At 34.4% G+C, this 26,235-nt stretch overlaps 1 pseudogene; it reads left to right on the top strand.

Annotated features, from left to right (window-relative positions):
• Window positions 1-21,782, top strand: LOC141551219 (riboflavin kinase pseudogene; annotated as a pseudogene).
• Window positions 21,783-26,235: the final 4,453 nt, after the last annotated feature.

Genomic DNA, 26,235 nt, shown 5'->3' with positions numbered 1-26,235 from the left:
AAAAAATCAGAGATGTTTTGTACAAGATGTAAAATCAGAAGCTTTCTATCACCTTCTGCATCTTCCATGAAGGTAATGACAGGTATTCTTTAATTCTTCAACCATTATCATTTGTCCTCTTCTTCTTCCCCTCTCAAATATGAACATAAATCTACTTCCAGGTTTTCTAATCTGCATAGCCTGTTCCCTAGTCTATCTGCTTTTATAGTTCCTTTCCCTTAAATTCTGTTTTATACTGCAACCATATTAATTTACTGCTGAAATGCCTTCAGTAAGTCAGTCCTGCTTGAAATATATTCAAATTCCTTCATTTAGTACATGAAGGATTCTGGATCTTCACAATCTGGTACTAACCTGCTTTCCAAACATCATGTCCCATTATCTCCTACTATAATCAGACTGATTTATTCTCTTTCCCCTGAAAAGACTTTGTCCTTTCTCTATTGAATCTATATTCAAATCGTTCTCCCTTGTTATAATTCATTCCCACTCTTAAATCCACCTATGCGATATTGCCCATTTTTCAATACCAATTGAAGTCTTATTTTCTTTTTGAGGCTTTCCTTGATCATCACATCTCACAGTAATCGCTTCCTTCTCAGAATAGCTTTAGTACTTAAAATAATAAGATTTTCAGTTCTAAAGGGATGAGAAAACTGAGGCCCAGAAAGAACGAGTATCTTGCTCAAAGTTACCTGAAAAGCAAGTGGGAGAGCTAGAATTTGAAATAATATTTTGCTAAATCTAGTGTTCTTTCCACAAAAGCACCATATCCACTCTTATTGCAGGATCACTCACTTATTACTTAGTGCTTTATGCTTTTATTATGTATCTCTCTGTAATGCATCTCTTCAACTTGGCTTATAAACTCCCAAAGACAAGCAATTTTTTTTTCTATTTAACTGGACCCCACACATTAGCACAGAGTCTAATAAATATTGCCAACTTGGAGCAACCAGTGCTGAGAAGGAGCAATCTCCCTCTGATGACTTATTGTTAAAACTTTCCTGTTCTTTATCCAGAATACATCAAATCATGCTGAGGTTTGAGAATTTAGATTGAGGTGTGAAATATAGTGGGCACTGAACCTACAGGGATCTGACCTAGTCTACACATTGATGGGAAATAGTTAACCATTCAATTACTAGCTTAGCATAAATCACAAGAAATGTTGAAATGGAAAGTTTAAAGCTCTCTAGGATGCAAATATGGTCAATTCTTCATAATTTCCTCCTCCCTTTCCAGTCTTCTGAAACTTTACTCTGTCTCTTCCCTCTCCCCTCCCCCCCACTACTTGTAATCCAGGGACACTGAGCTTTTTGCTATTTTTTAAATAAGATACTCCATATCCCAATTCTTCACTTTTTTTTTTTCCACAACTGTCCTCTGTGTTTGCAGTGCTCTCCCTCCTTATCTCTATTTCCTGCCACTCTGCTTTCCTTCAAGTCCCATCTAATGTCTTACCTTCTAGAGGAAGCCTTTTCAGATCCCCTTAATTCTAGTGCATTCTCTCTGTTGACTATCTTTGACTATCTCATGTCTATAGTTTGCTTGTACCTAATTGTTTGCATGCTGCCTAGACTGTGGGCTTCTTAAGGGCAAGGACCTAGGGGTGAGCCCTGAAACTCTCTTGACAGGGACCCACCCTGGGTCAATTAAGTGGTTTCATTAAGACTGGCCCAGGACCACTTAAGTGGTCTCATTTAGCTGGAGATCTAAATTTGATATTTCTATCCACTTCTATTGAGCTGAAAATTGACTTAGGACCACTCCCAGTAAGTGGTCTCATTCAATGGGAAATCTAGGCCTGGGGGCAATGAAACATTGAAGGAATCTCATTCAATTGAAACTTCAGTCTCAGATTTATTATTTAAAGGGCAAATTTGGGGCTTATTTCGTTGCAGAGGCCAAAAGCAGGACCATGCCAGGTCAAGGGATCTCTCCTTGGCATAGCTGCTTGCGAGGACCCCATGCCCACTGAGAAGACATTCTCTTCTCAATGTTAACCCATCTTTATCTCTCTGCCAGGATTTCTCTGCTAGACCTTTACTTCTCTGTCAGGATCTTGCCACTGAGGAAGTCCCCACAACTCTCTGCCCTGTACCAAACCTTATTAAGACCACTAGCAAGTTGCTCATCTGAGTCTTCTGATTCTGCAACAAGTGTGATTTTGTTTTTCCATTATTTCAGACTACAGAGGAAATTGTTTTATTTATTTTAATCAATTTAAACAGCAATCAATTCAATTCCTATAGCTAAGAATTTGAATCTTGAAATAATAATTTCCTAAAACAAAGCTAGAAGAGAAAAGGACACACTAAATGCCCCACTCTCACTTTCCATAAATGGATAATATGTTTGGAAATGAAAATTTCTTAGAAGAAACACAAAACTGGTTTAGACCAGTTGCTTCCTGCTCAGACTAACTTTATAAGAAGCCCATGTTGGATGCTTTGAAAGAGCTGACATTTATTGATATATATTGAAAAGGTAAAGAATGCTAATCCAGCACATAGGAATTGAAATATTTTTTTTCTGCTGCAAATGGCAGGAAGTAGAATTCAAAAACAGACTAAATCTTATTTTGCTGTTCTTTTGTCTTTTTGAGGAAGTTACTATGTACTGTACTTGCTCAGGGAATTCAAAGCAAGCTCTGGGGAATAAGAAGAATATTCACTTTGTCCCAGGGCACTAAATGCCCTTTTAGTAGTACAAAGGAGAATCTTCTCATCCTTTTGACCCACTCAAGGAGTAGGAGTAGGTCATTCATTCCCCATAGATCATTAAATTGGAGAAAAACATAATTAAATTGGAGAAAAACATAATGAAATGTCTGTCATAAACCCAGGTATCAGGAATAGCTACAGGCCTTCTCTGGCCCTCAATTTTTTCATCTATAAAATAGAAACATTAAGTACCATTCCTTCTTGATTGGATTATTTGCTTTTCATACCGGGCTATTTTCAGTCATCCTTATCTATATCTTGCCACTAGATCTAGATAGCTCTAGCAGGGAAGGTGAGACATCTGACCTTGCACAACCCTCCCCCACTTAAATCCAATTCACTTGCATGTCATGGCATCATGATTATAGGGGCCTCTTCAAGAACAAAGGACAAACAACAACAGCAACAGCTTTGCTCCAATCAAATGAGATTGTATTTATGAATGCTCTGGAGGTAAGTGCCTTAGATGAATGATCTTCAAGCTTATTAATCACTCACCCCATCAGGAAAAAAAAAATTTTAAAGAATATACTTTCTAAACCACAAAATGATATGGGATGGGAGTGAATAGGAAATTAATATGGTGGAGGCAAAGGAGAAGATTCCCAAGTTGTTTCCCACATCTTAATAAGGTTATAACTGTTCTAGAGGGAATGATACAAAAGAGCTAAGAGCTTGCACAGCAAAGGAAAAGGGTAGATTGTGGAGAAAGCTTTGAGTTAATAATGTATGATGGGCAGATGTGGTTGTGTTGAAGACTAAATCCCTCAATTGGATAATTGAGGGGAATATGGAAGGATGAAAACCATTTTCTCACCCTAGAGGTGGCTATTATACTCTCATACAAACTATGCCATGGTCCTGTCCTCTTGAGGGGTGGAGGTAATACCATGTACTCTACTTTGGAGAATCACTATGGACTTAAAAAACCAGCATGATAAGTGTGTGTGTGTGTGTGTGTGTGTGTGTGTGTGTGTGTGTGTGTGTGTGTGTGTGTAAATTACAGAATTCTTAAACTATAGTTTAAAAAAATCAAGAAAAGCCTGTCCAATGAATAGGAGACATAAATCAGTTTAATCCAAATTTTGAAATTTTATGAAACAGTGGGATCTTTCAGTGGTGTTGCCTGGAAAAAGTTTTTTTTTTCTTCTTCTTATTTGAATAGGAGACCAAGTTTTCTGGAAGCCAGCACTGGAAGATCTATACAGCATTTGTCTTAACCCTGTTTCCCTTAGTTTTCTCATCTGTAAAATGAGCTGGAGTAGGAAATGGAAAACTACTCCAGTCTTTTTGCCAAGAAAACCCCAAATAAGGTTATAAAGAGTTGGATATGATTGAAAAATGAATGAACAACAACAACACTATATTTGCATTTTAAAATAACAGAGAATTTAGTACTGGACAAAATTTTAGAGATCATTTAGTCTAACCCCATTATTTCCTAGGGATGCCAGATAAATAAATCAAACTAATATAATCAGTGGCATTAATTTTCAGCAATTTTCTTCAGTCCCAGGGTTTAGTCTCTCATTGATGGTAGCTATTGTTGGTCATCCAAGGAAATACATAATAATAGTTGACTTTTTCATAGACATTTAGTGAAGTGTAACCTTAGAGGTCATCAACTCTACCCTCTTTCCCCTTCATTTTATAGGTGAGGAAAATAAGGCCCAAAGAAATTAAATCAATTGCAATATATATAGTAAGGTCAGAATTAGAACTCAGGTCTTTTCACTTCAAGATCAGCATGCTATGTCTATGATAGAGGCAGCTTGGTGTTGTGAATACCAGAACTGATCTTGGATCCATGAAGACTTGGATTCAAGTTCCGACTTGCGTACATATTGTTTATGTGACCCTGGACAAAGCACTTAACCTTTTAAAGAACAGCTGTCTTAGACTATACACATTGCTGAGGAGATATTGATCTAAATTGTCCCTTAGACAGGGAATTCCTTTCGTCAGTGAAACCTCTCCATTTGTGCATTCCAATAGGGTTTGTTAAAGTATCATTAATTTTATGAATAGAAACAAAAATAAGTCACCTGAAAAAATCTTTCAATTAAAAAGATTAAATTAATTTTGCAATCATTTTGTAAAGGAAGTAGAAAATAATATTTGAGTTCAAATAAAATATGTATATACATGTATATATGTATGTATATATGTTTTTATATATATATGTACATATTGAAAAGACAATCATTTCTTTTTCTCCAGAGTGTGGCACTCTTTGCTCGCTGATAGACTGCTCAGTTACATTTAGCTTTTTGGCTGGAGCAAATTTTTAACTTACTACTCAGCTTCTCCTGGGACATACCTTGTCTATAGGAAGAGAAGTCAGGAGAAAGGCTTATTCTGGAAAGAAAAGCTATAAGAAATTTATTTATTAAAAGTAATTGGAAGGAGAGATGAGTTGTGGGAAGAGGGAAGACAGTTTTTAATATAAGAGAAGAACTTGGGAAAAAGAAAGGCGTGAAAGAAATGGAGCAGCAGTGGACTGAGAATGGGAACAAAACTTTAATTCCAGGATAATCAATTACATTTGTGGAAGTTAACTAAGGCTACTTGCAGGGACATTATTGAGTCATAAGTGGGATGCAGTAGAAAGATCACTGAAGGCTATATGGCAGACACTGTGTTCAGCATTGGATATAGTTTCTACTCTCTAACTGGTGAGATAACATGCAAAGAACAAGACACGCAGGATACATCAAGAAAATCAAGTTAAGGAAGGCACTAGTTTTAAAAGGGACTTGGATGGGTTTCTTACTAAAGGCAAAATTTTAGCTGCACTTGAAAGAAGCCAGGGAAACCAGGAGATGAAGAGATGAAGAGGGAGAGTACCCTAGGAATGGTGGATAGACAATGAAAATACAAAGAATGGAGAAATGGAATGTTTTGTGGGAGGAATATTCTTGGATTATAGAGTATATGTAGGAGAGTAAAATATAAGAAGATTGGAAAGAAAAATACACCAAATTCAACAGTGCAAACAATATTTCATCATTTTATATTAATATTTTTTATAACTAATAAAATATTCACATATATTTCACAATATAAAAATTTTATCATTGATTTCTGAAAATGTTGTCAATTAAACCATTCAAAATAAATAGGGAAAGTGATGTCAACAGTGAAAAAATGGTTTATCAAAAACATTTGTAATTCTCTCAAGGTCACACAATCCATAAAATGAGAAAATAATCCTTTTTACTAGTGTGTTATGACTACTTGTCTAAGACAGAAAGCAAAAACATTCATTTATTCTCTTTTTTCATGCTTTTGGAGTTTAATTTTTTTATTACTTTGTTTTCATTTTTTTCCTTTTTTGTGTTTTTTCCTTATTTTCTTCAGGGAAAGAATATAAAATATATACATCATGATGACACTGGGGGGCATCTACATCTGCAAATTAGGTAACAGTTGGGTGGGGATGATTATTACAGTTAGTGGCACTTCCTGTGTCAGTTGGATGGGATATGAAGTAGCTTTAGATGATTACTGACATAAATCCATATGGTGGTTTAGGATGGGAATTAAGTGGGGTCTGGATTTTACCTGTCTAAAATTCCTTTCTGCTACTCAGTTTCTTATTTATTTTGTGGTTGAAAACATCATTGTGCATCATTAAGGAAATAAAAGGTGAGTAAATCAGTTAAAGTAAATATTTTTGATAAGAGTATGGTTCCAAATGACAAGCATCTAAGTCTTCCTGCCATGATGTTTTAAAAGCCAGGGAACTTTTTATGTCTCTTTGGAAATATTGAGCTGATAAGTTAATAGCATCTTTGGAATATAAACTGAATACTAAAGTATGTCATATAGTTAATCCCCCAACATAACATTATAAATTTGGATAGAAGTCCTAATGGGAGCTTCTTTCAGAAATACTATATTAATCATAAAGCCCAGATAATAGGATCCATTAACAGAATTAACAGAAGCTGTTTCTAAAGATCCTGGATTGTTTCTTGAATTGTTTGTTTAGATAGAGTTTCTGCAAATTTTGTAACCAAAGGAACTGTTTTTGTTTTGTTTTTAATCAGGATACATTAAACAGTTAATAAAACAGGAACAAGGAGTTTTGGGATAATGGGGGCTGGTGATTTTGAATGAGTACTGAGTTTAGATCCCAGCTTTATTCTTTGTGATTTGAGAAATCCTGTATACTGCAGAAGGACATAGCAAATTACTCCAGTGTCTTGTAAAGGGCTAGAACTGAGCTGATGCACTTAACAATGCAAGATAACTTAGCACTAGAGGCTAATTACCAATTGGACAATTCTCTATTAACATATGCTTGGAGAATGACCCTATTCAACTCTAAGCTGTCTCGATATGTGGGTGGGGACAGAGAAGGGGAAGGGAGATCAGAGGGTGGAGTAGGACTAGCAGATTCACTCTTTGGAGGTGGAGGGAGAGAGAGGAGGTATGGAGATTCCTATATTTAATCCCCTGTCAGCGACCCCATAAGACCAAGAATAAGCTTATCCTGACTTTGGCTGATTCTAAGATATCCAGAGTATTAACTCAGTCACTACAGTATCTTTGCCAGGAAAACTTAAAAAGTTGTCACAAAGAATCAGACAAGAATGAAAAATGACTAAACAGCAATCTTGGTGATGTGTCTAATCTTCCATGGACCTCTCTTGCTTCATCTGTAACATGTCAGGATTAGACTAAATAGCTTCTAAAATCCCTTCCATCTCTAAATCAATGACAATTTAAGCATCATTAAGTTCAAAGAACTTCTCATAATAAACAGTTGGTGAGGTATAAAACAGGAAGATGGATTTTCAATAATAACAAAGGCAGAATAAGATTGAAAAAAAAAAGCAAAACAATAAAAAAGAAAAAAAAGAAAGAAAGAAAAAAGAAAAAACCAAAGACATAAGGCCTATGACCTCAGGAAGGTGATGCCATGATAAGCAACTAAATTGGATTTAGGTGAGGGAAGACTGTGTAAGATCACCTGCCTCATTTTCCCCTTCAGAGCCATCTGGGTCCAGTAATCAGATATAAATGAGGATGACTGGAGATAGCCTTGAATGAAATGGGAAATTTTAAGCTAAGGTCTTCAATAGGTTTCAATTGTTGGAGGAACAACCCATTCAGTGACTTAGGCTAGGTAGTGATTGAGGCAAAGAATCTCCTCTTTCACCTACATTGTTGGGAATTTGCTTGTTAGGTCTTGATAGTTAATCTCATCAATTAACACACCAAAAAAAAAAAAAAAAAAAAAAATGCCTGTTCCTTTTTCTACTTCCTTGAACACTATGAAAACAGTAATTGAATGTGTTTGAGATCTTTAGCCACTTGGCTTTCCTCCCTTTTACTCCTTCGTCATTCAGGAAAGAAGTCTGTTTTGTTTTATTCATCCTATCTTTATTTTTGTTGATATTTCACCTTCCTGTTTTATGCCTCACCAGCTGTTTATTATGAGATCTTTGAACTTAAAAAACACTTTTATTTCAAAGGTATCTCCCATTCATACATCTAGAGCATTCAAATATCTATGGATAATATAATGAAAATAATTCTCTCCAATGATCCTCTAACAAAGAGCATCAATCCATGAATTACCTACTGATAAAGTCTGTCTAAGGTCAGAATAGTTAAAATATTAATTCAAACTATAGCTATTCTGCATAGTGAATGCTGGGCATTGCAAGAATTTCCCTTTTGGTGGGAAAAGTTCACACCATCTTACATTAGCCCTCCATCAGAGAGCTTGAATCATCTAGCTGGTACAGCAACATATTTGTTGAGAACAATTCATGTATTAAAGACATTTCTAAATTTTTACTTACTCCACTAAGATTTTAACCTTAATTTTTGTTTGTTCTGCTCAGGAAATCAAGACACTGGGTCTAAATAACATTTGGGTTTTGTGGCATTTTTTCTGAGGTTTTGTTAAATTGTACATTGTTGTCAAAAAGCTCTGAGAACTAGAAAAAGGATTTAGCGTTAATAAATGTTGAAATAGAAAAGCAGATTTGTGAAGTTCCAGGCAGCACTTTGATAATGGCTTTCTTTCTAATGTATTTAGAACAAGTCCTATTTAATGAAACATGACTAATAGAACTCATTTTAAATGAACCATTTTATATTTATTCAAGGCCACATTAAAACAATATTCTCAATGTCAAAGAAGTGCTCTTTTCATGTCTTAGTAAGTACTTGGCAAACTCTAAAGGGATCAATTTTATTAGTTTCCAATGGAAAGATGATACATTTATTTTGAGCTTAAGATGCTTTTGTTATAAAACTGAAAACAAACATCTAATCTGTATCTAGAAAAATACTTTCAAAGTAAGGATCCTGTAGGTAAAATATATTCCACCTTTGTCAGACTCTCCCTTTACTGTTCCCTCATAGCTCCCTTTTCTAGGTCAGATATCTATATTGACAAAGAAAAGTTTAAAGTTAGGAGTTGTAGGAATTCAGTTAAGTTCAGTTAATCAGAGGTAAAATTGTCAAGTAAACAAAGTTTGTTCTTTGCCTCTTTTCTTTCTGCCTCAAGTCTATTCCTTCCTAACAGGATTCTATCTTCTTTCTTCCTTTTTTTTTTCCTTTGTACTATAGGGGAGGGACAAGGAATTGGGTACTGGACATGTAATTTAATTGATATATAGAAATAAGGGAACTTCTAATGCAGTTTGTCACCTTTTCTATGCATTATAGACTTAAAAATTTGTCTGGAGCTCAGAGAGATTAAATAATGTTGGAATCAGAATCTGAATTCAGATCTTTTTGAGTACAAATATAGTTAGTCAATAAGCATCTGTGTATGCCAGAAAGGAAAAAATCAGTTTATATATGACAGAACAGAATAAATGAATGGCAATCTCAAAGGGGGAACCTATTTTCAGTTTAGCACTAGGAAAGGCCTCTTACAGAAGGTATAATTTGAGCTGAATCTTTTTTTTTTTTTTTTTTTTAATAATAGTTTTTGTTTTTGTTTTTGTTTTTTTTTCAAAATACATACAAAGATGGTTTGGAACACTCACCCTTGCAAAACCTTGTATTACAAAATTTTCTCCCTCCCTACTCTTGCAGCAAGTAAGCCAATATAGATTAAACATGTGCAATTCTTCTAAGCATAATTTCATATTTATCATGCTGCACAAGAAAAATTAGATCAAAAGGAAAAAGTGGGAAAGAAAAAAAGCAGGCAAACAAACAAACAACAAATTCAAAAGTGAAAATACTATATTGTGATCCACATTCAGTCTCTATAATCCTCTCTCTGGATGCAGATGGCTCTTTCCATCACAAATCTATTGGAATTGGCTTGAATCATCATTTAAATTTAATCTTGAAGGAAGCCAGGAAAACTCAGAAATGGGACATTCCAGTCATGAAAGATAGTCGGTGAAGTCCCCAAGGCCCGAGATAGAGTAGCACATGCAAGGAAGCAGATAGATGTTATTTTATGGGTAGAGTTCCTAGAGGAAAGTATAGTATGAGAAGAGCAGGAAGGCAATAAAGGGCCAGATTCTAAATATCATTAAATGCCAAATAGAGGATTTTATTTTTTATTCTGGAGGTGACAGGAAGCCAGTGTAGCTTATCAAGCACAGGCAGACATGTAATTTAGGAAAAATCACTGCATAACACACTGACTAGAAGACTTCCTGGGGGCTGGAAGCAGGGTCACCTTTCAATTAGGTTTTAATGGATGGGCAACTAGGTTGCAGGGGGGATGGAGTGACAGGCCTAGAGGAAGGAAAAATCACTTCCAGAGGTCAAATCTGGCCTCAGATAGTTATTAACTATGTGATCCTAGGCAGTTCACACAATCCTGTTTGCCTCAGTTCCTTCACTCTGTAATGATCTGGAGAAGGCATTGGCAAGCACTTCAATATCTTTGCCAAGAAAACCCCAAATGGGGACTTAGAGAGTAGGATATAAATGAAATCACAGAACAGCAGTAGCAGTAGCAGCAGCAGCAACAACAACAACAGATTAAAAGAAGTTGGGGGAGACATTCCAGTTATTAGGGGAAAATGTGGTGAAAGGCAGCCAGAGAAATAAATTTCTATTTGTAAAAGCTTAAAAAGAGAACATTTGGGGGTTGGGCTTTTCTGTTTCTTATCAAATCAGATTTTATAGGTCAGTTCCTTCTATAAGGCATCTGATAAACAAACTTCTGAGAATCACAGATTTATGGTTGAAAGAGGCCGTAGAGCTGGGCTTTTTAGTCTTTATTAAATGTTATGGACTCTTTTGGTTGTTTGATCTTTAGAGTCTTTCTCAGAATATTGTTTTAGATGTATGAAAAAAATACATGTGATTATAATGAAAATCAATTATATTAAAATACACTTATAATTTTTTTAAGTTCACAAATTTCAAGTTAAGAATGCCTATGATTTAGAGCTTATATAATTCAACTCCTTCACTTAGTATAGATAGGGAAAACAAGGAAGGTCTAGGAAGTGAAATAAATAAATTGCCCAAGATAATAGGAGTAGAAAACAACTTAGCTGAGATTTGAAATCAGATCTACTAATTTCAAATCTATAATAATTTCCACTACACCAGATGAAAAGTATTCATGAGAATTTTTTTCCTCTATTCTTTGAAGTATATAGGGATATCAATCTCTTCTGTCAATTTCCTTTCTTTTTCATCATCAGAATAATTACTTGTGTCTTCAGAATTTTTTTTTTGAGGTCTTTCCACTAAACTTGAGTCTCAAGAAGTTCCCCCAAAAACATTGGGCCACTGACTCCATTAAATGGTAGAGTTCATAGAGGAAAGCATAGTATGAGAAGAACAGGAAAGCAGGAAGGGACTAGATTCTAAAGATCATTAAAGACCTGATAGAGGACTTTTTTTTTTATTCTGGAGGTGATAGAAAGCCACTGTAGCTTATCAAATCCAGGCAGACCCATACTTTAAGAAATCATTCTCTTTGCTACATAGCATATTGACTAAAAGACTTCCTGGGGGCTGGAAGGGAGTAACTTTTGAATTAAGTCTTTCTCTGAATACTTTGAAATCTACTTTTTTAAAATATAGGGTTAATATCAGAGAAAGTTTGACTTTCTTCTTTGTCTCTCTCTCTCTCTCTCTCTCTCTCTCTCTCTCTCTCTCTCTCTCTCTCTCTCTCTCTCTCTCTCTCTCTCTCTCTTTCCCTCCCTCCCTCCTTCTCTCTGTCTCTGTCTCTGTCTCTCTCTGTCTCTCTGTCTCTCTGTCTCTCTGTCTCTCTGTCTCTCTCTCTCTCTCTCTCTCTCTCTCTCTCTCTCTTTCTCCCTCCCTCCTTCTCTCTGTCTCTGTCTCTCTCTGTCTCTGTGTCTCTGTGTCTCTGTGTCTCTGTGTCTCTGTGTCTCTCTCTCTCTCTCTCTCTCTCTCTCTCTCTCCTCTCTCCTCTCTCTCTCTCTCTCTCTCTCTCTCTCTCTCTCTCTCTCTCTCTCTCTCTCTCTCTCTCTCTCTCCCTCTCTCTCTCCCTCTCTCTCTCTCCCTCTCTCTCCTCTCTCTCTCTCTCTCTCTCTCTCTCTCTCTCTCTCTCTCTCTCTCTCTGTGTGCGTGTACCTATGTCTGTCTGTCTGTATGTTTCTTTGTCTCTCTTTCTTTCTCTCTCCTAAACTCTTTGATGGATTGACAGCTAATTCCTGCATTCTCCACTCCCCATAATCTGTTTCTTATTTGTTCGATATTGTATTGAGTCTTAATGGCTGATGATTCCCGAGTAATATTTGATTTAACATTGGTTTTCTTCCTTTTTGATGAGAGCACAGCCCTTCTCAGTTGTCTTTAATAAAAACATATTCTTACTACATCATGCCTTTAATCAGTGGATTTCTTCCTCTATCCATCTGACCATTAGACTTTCTTCCCTCCTTTGGAAGGCAAAGCTAACTTTATTTATAAGACAACACTTGCAATCCATTCCCCAAAAATATGATGGAGCAGGGATGCTAGCTTTCAGGCATTGCCCAAAAATCTTTACTCAATTCAAAAGCAAACAGAATTGAATTTATAAGTAGAAATCTGATTATATCAACTTGCTTTGTCTTTCCTTACTATAGATTTCAAGTTAATTTCCTTTGCTTCCCTGGCTGCATGGTTTTCTGTCCTGCCTGGAAGGGCAAAGCTTGATTTATTTTGAAGGTAGAAGCAGCATAAGCACAAAACACATGAAGCTGAAATCTCATAATTTAAGTGGTTTTTATCTACTTTGTTTAACTTAACCACTGATCAACAAAGGTTTTCCTCTATTTTTCTGATCACCAGACCCTATATTCCCATTATTTGTTTTAAGGAAGGGGACAAGACACAAATCTAATATATTTAGGAGTCAGAAAATGACACATGCACATAGGATGAAATCCAATTATCTCATGTGATCTACCCATCTTGTTTTGCTTTGCCACAAAGCTATCCATCCATGGGCCCTGGGCAGTCTGATTCTGCCCTTTTGCTCCTTGTCCTGGATCCTGCAGGATAGCTAGCATAGGAAGGCAAAGCTAGCTTTCGGACACTGCCTGTATAGTCCTTCTTCAATTCAAAAGCAAACAACTGAATTCATGAGTATCACAAGAGTTATGAAGGGGGACATTTAAAAACATTATTTAGCCTTATTTTTTCTGATTTAGATTTTATTTCCCTTTAAAGAAATAAAAATAGTTGCAAGCATTATTTTTTTTAAGTGCTACAATTGCCTCTGACCCCAACCCCCATTATATAGACTTGGAATAGAATTCTTGACAAATAGATAATTGCTTCACAGTGTAAAATATAGGATTGATTAGTCAGCAGTTCACACTGAGACAGAGTGAATGAATGACTAAAGGCAAAGAGGGGACAAAATATCACTTACTCAGAATATTCTTTCATTGACAAAGAAATAAAAATGAAAAAAAAGATTTCAACCCTTCATTCTAAAATTGATAATAAACAATGCATCTTTATTAGACAACACATCTTCTCTAATACTTCTCTCAACAATTTCTTTTAACTTCCAAGTTGTTCCCCATCCCACCCTTGATCCTGCAATCCCATAGGGAGCCAGAGAATATTTTAGAAAGTAGAATGTTATTCAAAATATCTTTTTGTTTGAAACATTTGTTTTGATACTGATTTAGATTGAACATTAAACAGACTAATGACTTTTCTTTGATTAGCATACCACCCAATTACCTAAGGCGATGCTGGAGGAACAGGGACAAATGACTAAAGCTAGTCAGTAGTCTATTAAGTAGCTCACCTACAAGATTAAAAATATTTCCAGCCCCTTTCTGCTGTTAACACACTTTTCTGTGCAACATAACTGTGTAGTGGGGAATGACCATCTCTCCATACCAGTTAGGCTGACAGGAATCTATTTCATAAAGTGTCTTAATTATTTCCTTCCTACACATTAGTTCATGTTACATAGAGACTGTCAATATTGACACAGCTCAGTTTCAGATCTTCCAAGGAAGCTTGCCATACCAATTCCTCTCCCCAACCTCTCCCTGCCCCAGTCCATATGATTTCCTTCTACTCTGAGTGCATGGGTTGTCTAAGCAACTAATTTGCCAATTATTTATGTACTACTTTGCCCAATTTCTTGTGAACTTGAAAGATTGTTTTATTGCTTTGTTATATTGCTTTCTCCTAGCCAAATTATAAAGTACTGGAGGGCAGACCTTGTCTTAGGCATGTGAGCATCCTCCCTGAGGAGCAGGGAATCATGGGTGCTTCGTAAATCTCTGTTTACCAGATTGTTATTATTGTTGTTATTTAGTCAATTCAGTGGCATCTCACCATTCATGATCCTGTTGATAATAACATCCTATGCTGTCCATTGGGCTTTCTTGGCTAATATACTAAAGCATGAGAGTTTTTTGATTTATTAGTTTCTCATAATAACTCTGTGAAATAGGGAAGTTTTAATCACTTAATTTTATAGATGCCAGGATGAGTTAAGAAATGAAACATGTGTGTATACTATCTATCTATCTATCTATCTATCTATCTATCTATCTATCTATCTATCTATCTATCTATCTATGTAGATAAATAGATAGATAGATACTATAAATAAATATGTCTGTGCTTTAACTATAGCTTGCTTAGGGGAAGTAGAGGAATAAGAAGGGTAAAAAAGAATTAAAAAAAAGAGCAGCAGAGAACAAAAGAATAAACTACAAGGAAGCAAAGAAAAGATGGACATTCATGAATGTAATTTCTTTTATTATTATATTTGCTTTCTTGAAATAAACATATTGTTATATATTTTGAATCCTTTCTGATGTTCTACTGGACACGACAGTGTTCTGGTTTGTTTTGTTTTATTTTCCTTTTTAGTCTTTCTTTTTCTATTGTTTTTTTCTTATTTTATATTCAGTGCAATAAATAAATTAAAAAATAGAAAATAATAAAATATAAATAAAAAGAAAGGAAACATTCAATGACAAGCATGTGATCAGAAAGTATAGCAACAATAATTTGAAATCGATATTTCACTTTAAAATTTGCAATTTTTAAAAGTAAATATGATCTTAGTAATCCTGACAACAACCCAATAGGGAGGTACTTTTAAAATCCCCCCCTTTACAGAGTAGAACATTTTTGTCAGAGAGGATAAGGGATCTTCTTAGGATTATGTTGATTGAAAGTGGATAATGTGGAAATGGAACTGGGAGTTTGCTGGTAAACAGTTTATGAAAAAAAACAACTACCCATTAATACTTTAAAAAATTCTTTAGAAAATCAACAAAATAATCAAACTCTGATTTGTAGCAATTACCTAAAAGATTAGAAATTGGTTCATAAGCCTGTTAAAGCTGATTCTTGGCTGGAGTGAGCCCATTTCTTCTTGTCTCTAGGTACAATATGCTCAATAGTGGGCTCTTCTGTCTCTCTGTAATTCCCAGAGGAAAGCCTGTCACATCCATAGGCTGCTTATTTGCCTGGGCAAAGTAGCCTTTCTCTATTTATGATGATTTAGTATCTTTATAGAAACTAACATAAAAGTAAGGCCTCTCTATTCATGAATTTCCTATAAGATTGTCACTCTTCTTACATATTGTTCAGATATATTTTTTTCCTAATGTAAATAACAATAATGAAGATAATTTCACATATGTTGCTTAATGGGAAAGACCTGCAATAGCATTAATTAGAATGAACAAAATATAGCATGTTTCTTCTCTTTTATCTTTAGTACAAATTATGTTAATTGCATATCATGACTATTCTGTAAAAGCTAAGAAAAAGCAACTTATTTTAAAAAGGACATTTTAAAGTTTGACTTGCGTGGGTATAAAATCTATTTTATGGAGATGAAATCTTTCTTGTAATGGAACAAAACTATAAAGTGAAAATTTAATCTCATAGAGAGGATAATGCATTTTTCTGGAGCTTAAAGAAAGAGTTTGCTGTCATTTTCTTAAAATAAAAACCTGGCCATTCCTGGGTTTGGATTATCCATTTAGTAAAATACTCCAGGAAAGGTACTTAATAAAGAGTTTTGGGGAATTGGAATAAAGGGCAGGGACCATAAAACTTCGTGCCTTTGTCCTGGCAGGTTCTAAGCTGATGCTAATTCATATTTCAGCAAGCTGCCAGTTCTTTCATGTCTTACCTAACATCTAAAGGTGCTAGCCAAAAAGATAAGCAAGGGTTTTTATATTACTGATAACTTTCTCTTATGACACAAAGTTTGTTTTCATAGATATGGAAAGGAACAGTTTTTACCCTTCTTGAATAGAGTGCTATTACAGGGATATTTATAAGCTGGGCGAGACTGTAAAAAATGGAAAATAAATACAGTGCTTTCTTTTCTTAGTAAACCTTCATGTTTGGTATACTGTGCCAGGATACAAAAAACAAAAGGCCTTCTAAAAACGGTGGTTATCTGAAGAGCTGTTAAGATTAGTACAGGAAAGGAGCACCAAGATATGATAAAGTATCTTTTTCATGTCTAAAACAATGCCTTCCATACCTATTGAAACTGAGCTGGAACAAGGGGCTAAATATCTATTTTCCTCTCCAGAGGCTGGCAGAATACATAGTACATAATAAGCATTTAAAATGTTCTAAAAATTGTTTGATTTCACTTTTCTTGGGTCTGGGATTGTTCATCTGAAACAGTGTATTTAATTTTGTTTTTTAGTTTTCACACAATGAGGATCCCTTTTAAAAGTTTTTAGAGACCTTGACAAGAAAATTCAGAATAGGGAAAATAGAGCTGCTCCTCTTTATTCTTTCTTTCATCCTTTTACTTAGTGACTCAAAAGATGATCACTAATAGCAAAATTAAAGTGTCATTGAAAGAGTACAGGATTTGGAATTTAAAAAGTTCTGGGCATAAAAGCCTACCTCTGGCATTTACTCGTTAAATGATCACAGGCAAGTCTCTTAAACTAGCCCCATCTCAGTTTCCTCATTTGTAAAATGTTAACAAAAATACTTGCCAATCCTATCTCTCAGGATTGTCATGAAGATCAAATCAAGTCAAAAAAGCATTTATCAGGTACCTACCATATGCGTGCCAGACACCCATGCTAAGTCCTGGGCATGAGCCCTCTAGGAGCTGACATTCTAATGGAAAAAATAATATGTAAACAAATAAGACATATTAAAGATATACAGAATAAATTAGAAGGAATCTTATTAAGTATTAAGCACCTGGGAAAGGATGAAGTGAAATAGGAAATGTAAAGCTTGAACAGATTGCAAAATGCTACATAAAACCTATCATTTTGCTATCATTATCATGATCATGATTATCATCATGGTTAAAATTTGTTTTTCCAGTCCTTTAAAGTTTATATAGCATTTTATCCACAATAGTCATGTACAAAAGATAAATATGATTCTGTCCTGTTTGTAAGTCATGAGAGTGAGGTTCCTGAGACCTTTGGAATTTCCCCATCCATAATCACTAAGATTGCATATGGCAGCTCTAAAGAGAGGACTCTAGTCTTCAGACTTTAAAATCCAGTGGTTTCCATTGTATCATGTACAGATGGCAAGGAACTGTGTTGGTCAGTGCTCTGTTGTTTGTATAGACCTTGTTTTCTTACGTGTCTCAGAGCATAAGCTATTAGTGGTCAGTTTCTCTAGTTCACTTTGTGATACCTCTTGTGATAGTGTCATATTCAAGTATTTAATTAACAAATACATTCCGATGGATATGGCAAATATTACAAGCTCAAAAGTAAAATAGGGATGAGGCATTGGGGAAGTTATAGTAGATCTTGTCCCTTTCATTTTGAAATGGAATCTACACCATGGCAGAAGTAAATGAATAGAGTGCCAGGCCTGGAGACAGGAAGGAAGACTTATCTTCTTGAATTCAGATCTGGATCTGGCCTCAGATAATTATTGTCTGTGTGATTCTGGGCAAATCACTTAATCTTGTTACCTCACTTTTCTCATCTGTAAAACTAGCTGAAGAAGAAAATGGAAAACCATTCCAGTATCTTTACCAAGAAAATCCCAAATGGGATCACAAAGAATTAAACATGACTGAAAGGACTGAACAAGAAGCAACAGTATTACACATCTTATGTTCTTTTTTTATTATTATATAGGAGCTAGCATATTAGAGCTGAACAAAAATATATATACGATTTTTTTTCCTTCTGGAAGCATCAAAAGGAAAATGAAATTGGGAGTAGTTTGAATCAAATGGCCCTGTTTCAGACTTAGATTACTTCTTCATTTGCTTTTCTTTCTCATATCAGGAATAGAATTACCAGATTTTAGAAATGGAAGGGATCTTCCAGATTAATCTAGCCCCCTCATTTTACAGACGAGGAAACTGAGGCCTAGAAATGTTCTTTCTTATCCAAGATCACTTCACTAGTTAGTGAAAGTATTAGGACTAGAAGTCAAATTCTCTTGATTTTCACTTTAATGGTCTTTCTACTATAATATCCACTGTAATCTTCCTTCATCTTTTCATATATTTATTATAATTTTGGCCAAAATATAAAAGATCTGGTCAAATCCTCTGTAGCTATTTGACAATCTTCATTGCCAAAATCTACCTTATTATATTCTGTTATGGCCACATGATTCTAAGCGGCTTCCTTGTCTATAATCTCATAAAAGAATCAGAAAGTTGAGAGTGAACAGAAACATCAATGGACATCTACTTAACAAATGGGTCATACAGCCTCTGCTCAATGACCTCTAGTAAGAGAAACCCACACTGTCTTGTGGCAGATTATTTAGGATAGCTAAGTGTTTAGAAAATTTTCCTAACATCAAACATATAATTGCTTCTTTGTAACTTCCACAAATAACTCCTGTTTAATCTAAGTTTCTAAGATGAATTCTCTTTGTTTAAAAAAGCATTCCCTTATTTGGCTTAGACCTTTGATTTTATCAGTTTAGGAAACTCCTAGTATAGAAACCCTTCCTTCTACTTCAGATTGATTTCTGCTCTATATATAGTCTTACATAGTTGCCTAGAACATTGAGAAATTAAGTCACTTCCCCTAGATATAGGGCTAGTATGAGTCAGATGTAGGATTTAAATCAAGGTCTTCTTAATTCCACCATCTGCTCTCTATTCACCCAGTGGTGCCAAACTCAAATATAACTGGACTCCTGCAGTCACATAATGACTTCACTCAAACAGACAGTTCTTTTTCAAGTTTTAGATAGAATACCACAATCACATACTTGATATACTTTCTGGAATTCCCTTATTCTAGATAATTTAATGCTTTATTTAAAGGACCTAGAGAATGTGATGAAATACCTCAATTACTTAAAACAAACTTCCTGACATCATTTCACTTCATCCAATGTCTTTCAATCCTTTCACCCCCCAAAAAAAACTTTTCCAAACTTAATTAAAGTCTAGTATTGATTAATTCCAATTTAATTTTATCTGGTAAATGTTCAAGGCTAAAAGTAAGGGTGTGTGTAAAATTTAACCCTATTCTTACAATTGTGATCAACAAAAAATAAAAAGGATCTTGTATTCTCTTGTATTACCTTTAAGTCATGTGTCTGTAAATGTGTGTTTTGTTGTAGAGTATAACTTGTGAAAAGTTATTATAAATAAATATATTATCAACTTTGTAGAAATTGGAAAATAAATATATGCTTTAGTAGTTATTGATATTTTTATATTCATCTTTTTTAAAATCAATAATAAAAACTTATGTTTTTCAATCATTTGATAATCTCTCCTCTGAAAGATATTCTTGAGAATGATTCTTTTCTTAAATTTAAAATTATGTCTCTCTTTGCATAGACCTCTATATATGCTGTTTTTCAACATTTTCTTTAATTTCTACTTTCTCAAGCATTTCATTGCACAGTAGAATGTTAAAATTCAAATATAAATGACTATACTGCTAGTGGAAGAATTAGGAGAAGAGTGAGAAAAGGATTTGTTATAGATATCTTCATAGATCGGATTTTTGAGCTTCCTTAAATATGCTTGAGATCATATAGTAAAATTGAGTCTCTTAATAGTAAAATTGAGTCTCTTAATGAATTTTTAGTGAATTAATTTTCTCCTCCTACTGTTTCTCACTGTTTTTGAGGAAATAACTATATTATTATTATATAATATTATATCATATGTAACATATATGATATAATATTATATAATATTATAATAATTATAATATTACCCTGTTTTTCTTCTAAGTTTTCACAAATACGTTTATATTATGAACACATTTTGCTGTTGACTACAATGTCTCTATACTTGACAAGGAGATCAAGTGTTTTCTGGTTGAAGCAGTTTTTAGGCTATTTTGGGCTCTTTGTTATGATAACTGATTTATATTAGCTGAAATTCTTTAGGAAATGTTAATAGTGTTTATATCTGCCCTTTTATACATTTCCCTTTTTCAGCACCAACATCTTATTAAATGGATGATATTGTAGTTACTTCAATTGCATACTATATCTCATTATTTTATTCTTTTAGGCTTGCACTAATTTTTAAAAACTCTATCAAATTAACTAACTTTTTTATGTGAGCTATTGATTCAGAAACTGCTTTCCACATGAGTAATTAGTAATTTCTTGTATTTTATCATCAAATTGCTTTCATTTTTTTTCCAGTATGGTGTTTGCCAAGTCTGCTTCCTGAACTGCTTCAAGAAAGTATTCATTTTCCAGCTGGCCCAGAGTAAACTGTTGCCCTGAACTGGACGGCAGCTCTGCTGGACTTTCCACCCGAGCTTTCTCTGGAGCCCAGAGTCAGATATGTTATGAAACACCTGCCTTATTTCTACCTGGGCAAGGTGGTGAGGGGCTTTGGATGGGGCTCTAAGCAGCTGGTCATCTCCACAGCTAACTTTCCTGAGCAAGTAGTGAATAATCTTCCACCTGATTTATCTCCTGGAATTTATTATGATTGGGCCTCTGTTGGAAATGGATATGTCAATAAAATGGTTTTAGGTATAGGATGGAACCCATATGACAAGAATACTAACAAAATCTGTGGAAACTCACATTATACATACCTTCAAAAAAGACTTCTTTGGAGAAATCCTTAGTATAGTCGTACTGGCTACATCAGACCAGAAAAGAACTTTAGTTCAGTTGATGCCCTTATTTCTGCAATTCAAGATGATATAGAAGCTAAGAGACAACTGGATTTACCAGAACATTTGAAGCTCAAAGAAGATACTTTTTTTCATATTCTAGAAAACAAAATAATGAATGGCCACTGATAAAAAGTCATTGTATTTACTTGTTCATTTTTTCCCCTTGTATTCCACTACTCTATATCATTGCTGCAGCCTTGTACTTGGTTAAGAAAATTTTCCAAATGGCTGTGAATTTATACAATAAAATGTAGTTGTCATTTTATGCTTATATTAATGCTACATTAAACTCATCATGGCAGCAGTACCAAAAAGATTCATTTAAAATAGAAAGTATTCGTATAGGCATGAAGCTTTTATCCAATCTACAAGCTTTTGTCCTCTTTTATTACTTGTTCCTTTCTAAATAGATCTTTACATACATATACAAATATACTATCTGTCCCCAAAATCACTTTTATAATGACTTCACAGCTGTAAAACATGTTGATTTCACTTAAAGGATGTTATTAAAGTCTACATAGAATTTTTCTGCCTCCTTATTCTTTGCAATGAAAGTTTTTACCTAAGCTGAAATTATCTTTTAGCCAACTTCATCATAAATACCATAATATAAGATAACCAAGAATCCCATAAAATGGCATTTCTTGTTGCCATTGGATGAATAGAAAAACCAACACTGTCATTTCCTTTATTATCTCTCCAAGGAGAACCTTTAGATTATCCTTCCATTTAGCTCAACTTCCTTGTCACTCAACAAGAATCTCACATTCATAATTCCAATATTCAAATTAATATTTGTCAGTAATCTAAAAAATTATTCTTTGTACCTTTTTTTTTTGCTATCTCAGTACTTCTGTGGAGAATTCATTATATTGAGAACAAATTAAGTTGAAGGAAAGGTTAGATATTTTTCTGTATGGCTCCAGAAATCAAGTACAAGTAGGACAAAACTTATGTTAAGAACATGAAAATTACAGTGGTGTGAAAATAGCTTGTAAGATAATATCATCCCTGTCATTGGCAGCATTCAGTTAGAGACTGGATGATACCGTGTTGGGCATGTTGTAGAAGGTATTCTTACTGAATAGTAGTTGGGCTCTGTGACTCTGAAATAGCTTCCAAACTGATTCTCTTACTCCATTGACTAAACTCCATAAACATTCTAGGTCATAAATTTTAGAGCTTTATTGATATTGAAATTTGCAAGTAACTAATGAAAGTTTCATCCTCTTCACATGGCCCATTTGTTTTTTTAATTGGATCATAGCAATATTTCTCATAGATAATTCTTTTGTTAGATCATGGACTTGCCAAGTTGAAAGCAAGTTAAAGTTCATCTGGTCCATCCATTTGTGTTTCATGGACTCTTTCTATATTTTTGACTTAGATTTTAGCTACTTAAAGTTTTGACCTTTGGTTACTACATGGAGTTTTTATATTCACTTTTCCTAGATAACATACATATTGGGTTAGGAGCTCGTAGTAACACAAAGTGAAGACTATGGAATGCAGTCTTGACTCTGAAAAAAAGTTATTATGATACACATTTTAAAGTATATATTTATATTACTTTCTGTAACCAATGTGTCTCCTCAGACATTCTGCATAGAATCAAAGGTTCATCAATAAAGATCAGAAAGCAAGTTAAAAAGTTATGAGGTACAAATTCAGATTTTCTGACCTCTACATTGTACTTTTATTATTCTAAACTCTTCTCTGGCTCCCACACCCAATCAGTTACAAAGATCCATTTATTTTTAATTTTGTTATATCTTTCTTTTACGTCTCTCTCTCTCTGACACTTCCACTGCTCTGGTACAAATTCTTATCTCTTTATGTCCGGGCTATTATAGTAACCTTTTAGGTGGTCTCTTGACCTCAAGTCTCACTAGTCTAGCCTCTACTCATCTCTTAAATTGATTTTCTTAAAGCTCATATTTCACTGTCTTAACTCTTTTCTGTCATTCATTAAAATCCTATAGTTCCCTATTATTTCTAGGAACATATATAAAATCTGGCTGGCTTTTAAAAGCCCTTTATAACCTCTCTCCTTCCACCTTTCTAGTCTTCTTACATTTTACTCATTTCTTCTCATCTTTTCTCTTACATATTCTGTGGTCCAATAGCTAGAATTTCTGCTCTTCCTTTCACAAGACACTTCATTTCTTGACCTTAAGCATTTTCACTAATTGTCTCTCATGTATGGAATTCTTTCCCCTTCTCATCTCCATCTTCTTGCTTCCCCAGCTATCATCATAAACTAAGTAAAATCCCATATTCCACAAGAAGCTTTTTCTAATTCCTCTTAATGCCAGAGATTTCCGTCTAAGTTTATCTTCAATTTATCGTGTATCTTATTTGTATATAACTGTTTGCATGTTGTTTTACCCATTAGATTAGTAGCTCCATGAAAAGAGGGACTCCCTCCTTCTTTGTATTTCCAGTGCTTAGCAAAATTCTTGACATGTAGCAGCCAAATAAAAATGCTTATTGACATTACTTTAATCTTTCATTAAAACTATAAACATTAAACTTTTTTATTATGGCTTTTTATTTACAAGACATATGCATGGGTAATATTTCAGCATTGACCCTTGCAAAACCTTCTGTTCCAACTTTTTCCCTCCTCCCCACCACCTCCCCTAGATGGCAAGTAGACCAATAAATGTTAAATATGTTGAAGTATATAAACATTAAAATTTTGAAAAAGTCAAGTCAAAGACCTTATTATAGTCAGAATTTGCCTGGGAGTCAGGAATAAGAGGGGCCAAATTGTGCTTCTGACACATATTGTCTGTGTGAATTTACACTAGTTATTTAACATTTCAGGAATCTATAAGTTGTAGAGAAAGTGATCATCTGTATTTGTAAAGATTTTCCCATAACAGCATATTTTAAACCAGTGAAATTGTAGGTCATATCCCTAGACCTACCCCTACAAGAAGTCATACTTTAAGTTCATTTAATTCACTGGACCCCAGGGCAACATTTTTCTCTTTAACAGAATACTATTTGGTAAAGTTTGGCAAAGCAACGAATCCTGTTATAAAGAAACAGGTTTTGATTTTGGGTAAATAGGAATAATGGATACATCATCACTACTTGAAAAAAGCATATTGCCTATTAGTTGGAGAATGGCTGAATAAGTTATGGTATATGAATGTAACAAAATATTATTGTTCTATAAGAAATGAAGAGCAAGCTGATTTCAGAAAACTTGGAAAGATTTAAATGAACTGATTCTGAGTGAAATGCACAGAACCAAGAGAACACTGTACACAATAACAAGATTATGTGATGATCAACTGTGATAAGCTTGGCTTTTTTTCAATAATGAGGTGATTCAAGATAATTCCAATAGACTTGTGATGGAAAGTGACATCTATATTCAGAAAGAGAGAATTATGTAGAATGAATGTGGACCATAGGTTTTTGTTGTTTGTTTGATGTTATTTTCTCATGTTTTTGTGCCCCTTTTGATTTGATTTTTCTTGAGCAATATGATGAATATGGAAATTTGTTTAGAAAAATTGCACATGTTTAACCTATATGCTGTCTAGGAGAGTGGCAGGGAGAGGAAGAAAAAACTAGAACACAAGTTTGAAAACTATTTTTTCATGTATTTGGAAAAATAAAATAAAATTTAAAAAGGTATCTTGGTTCTGGATTTAACTTGTAGCAAATGGCTTTTCTGTTCATTCCCTCTACAAAAGTTGACCAACTTTGAGACAAATATAAACAATTTGAAAGCAGCTATCAAAAATTCTTTAACCTTCATAAAAAATTGATCCCAGACCAGTGATTTTATCAAGGGACCATGTTATTTATTCACTGGTGTTACATACAAACCCATTTACCAAGTAGCTTAGAAACTTAGAAATGAAAGAGCTTTTGATGCACATGTCCCATTTCTGAAGCCCTACCATTCCAAATCTAAATAATTCAACAAAACTCCCCATAGTTTTACTTGTTCTACCACATATTAAGATAATGGGGACAATTTCACTATTATCTATGTCGAAAGAAAACCTTTTTGATTTTCTAGGTTGGTGCCTACACAAGTTGAAAGCTTAATTTTTAAAAATAACTTTTGTTGTCTTCTAGAGTCCATAATGAAGAATGCTAATTTAGCTCATATAAGACAGGATCATGAATTTAGATCTAGAAGCAACATTTGTTCAGTTGTTTTCAGTCATTTCTGTCTCTTCATGACCCCATCTGGAGTTTTCTTGGCAAAGGTACTGGAATGGTTTGCTGTTTTCTTAGCAAACTCGTTTTACAGATAAGGAAACTGAGCCATTCAAGGTTAAGATTCTTCCCAAGGTCATAGATTTAGTAAATGTGTAAGGTTGGATTTGAACTCAGGAGAATGTCTTACTAACTCCAGGCCCAGCACTCTATCTATTGCACCACCTAGTTGGCCAGATGCAATACTAGAAGTTATCAAGTCCCATCCCTACATTTTACAAATGGGAAAAATGAGGTTCAGAGGCTAAGTGATTTACCTGAGATAATAGATAAGTATGTGAGGCAGCATTTGAAATCAACTCTTCTAGACTCCATGTATAGCATTCTACCAATAATACCATGCTTACTTTCTAACTTTCACATATTTCTTTAAAAGATAGGCCATCCGATTTGGTAACTGGAAAAGTAGCCTAAAATGGGAATTACCAGATTTTCAAAGTAAGTAGAGAGTGTCCTAATTCCAAGTCTTGAGATTAAATTTATAAAAATGGGTCAAGAGCAGGAATGAAAAAGTCCTTACTATTCAACTTGATATTTTCTAATACTTCCCCATGGGGTTTAGAACAATGCCTTGCTCAAAGTAAATATTTAGGGGCAACTAGTTAGTGTAGTGGACAGAGCACCAGTCCTGAAGTCAGGAGGACCTGAGTTAAAATTTGGCCTCAGACACTTAATACTTCCTAGCTGTGTGACCCTGGGACTTAACCCCAATTGTCTCAGAAAAAAAA

Source organism: Sminthopsis crassicaudata, chromosome 1 (assembly GCF_048593235.1).
Source record: "Sminthopsis crassicaudata isolate SCR6 chromosome 1, ASM4859323v1, whole genome shotgun sequence".
In the NCBI taxonomy this organism is placed as follows: Eukaryota; Metazoa; Chordata; class Mammalia; order Dasyuromorphia; family Dasyuridae; genus Sminthopsis; species Sminthopsis crassicaudata.
Note: the sequence above shows the minus strand (reverse complement) of the source record. Positions and strands in the feature narration are given on the sequence as shown.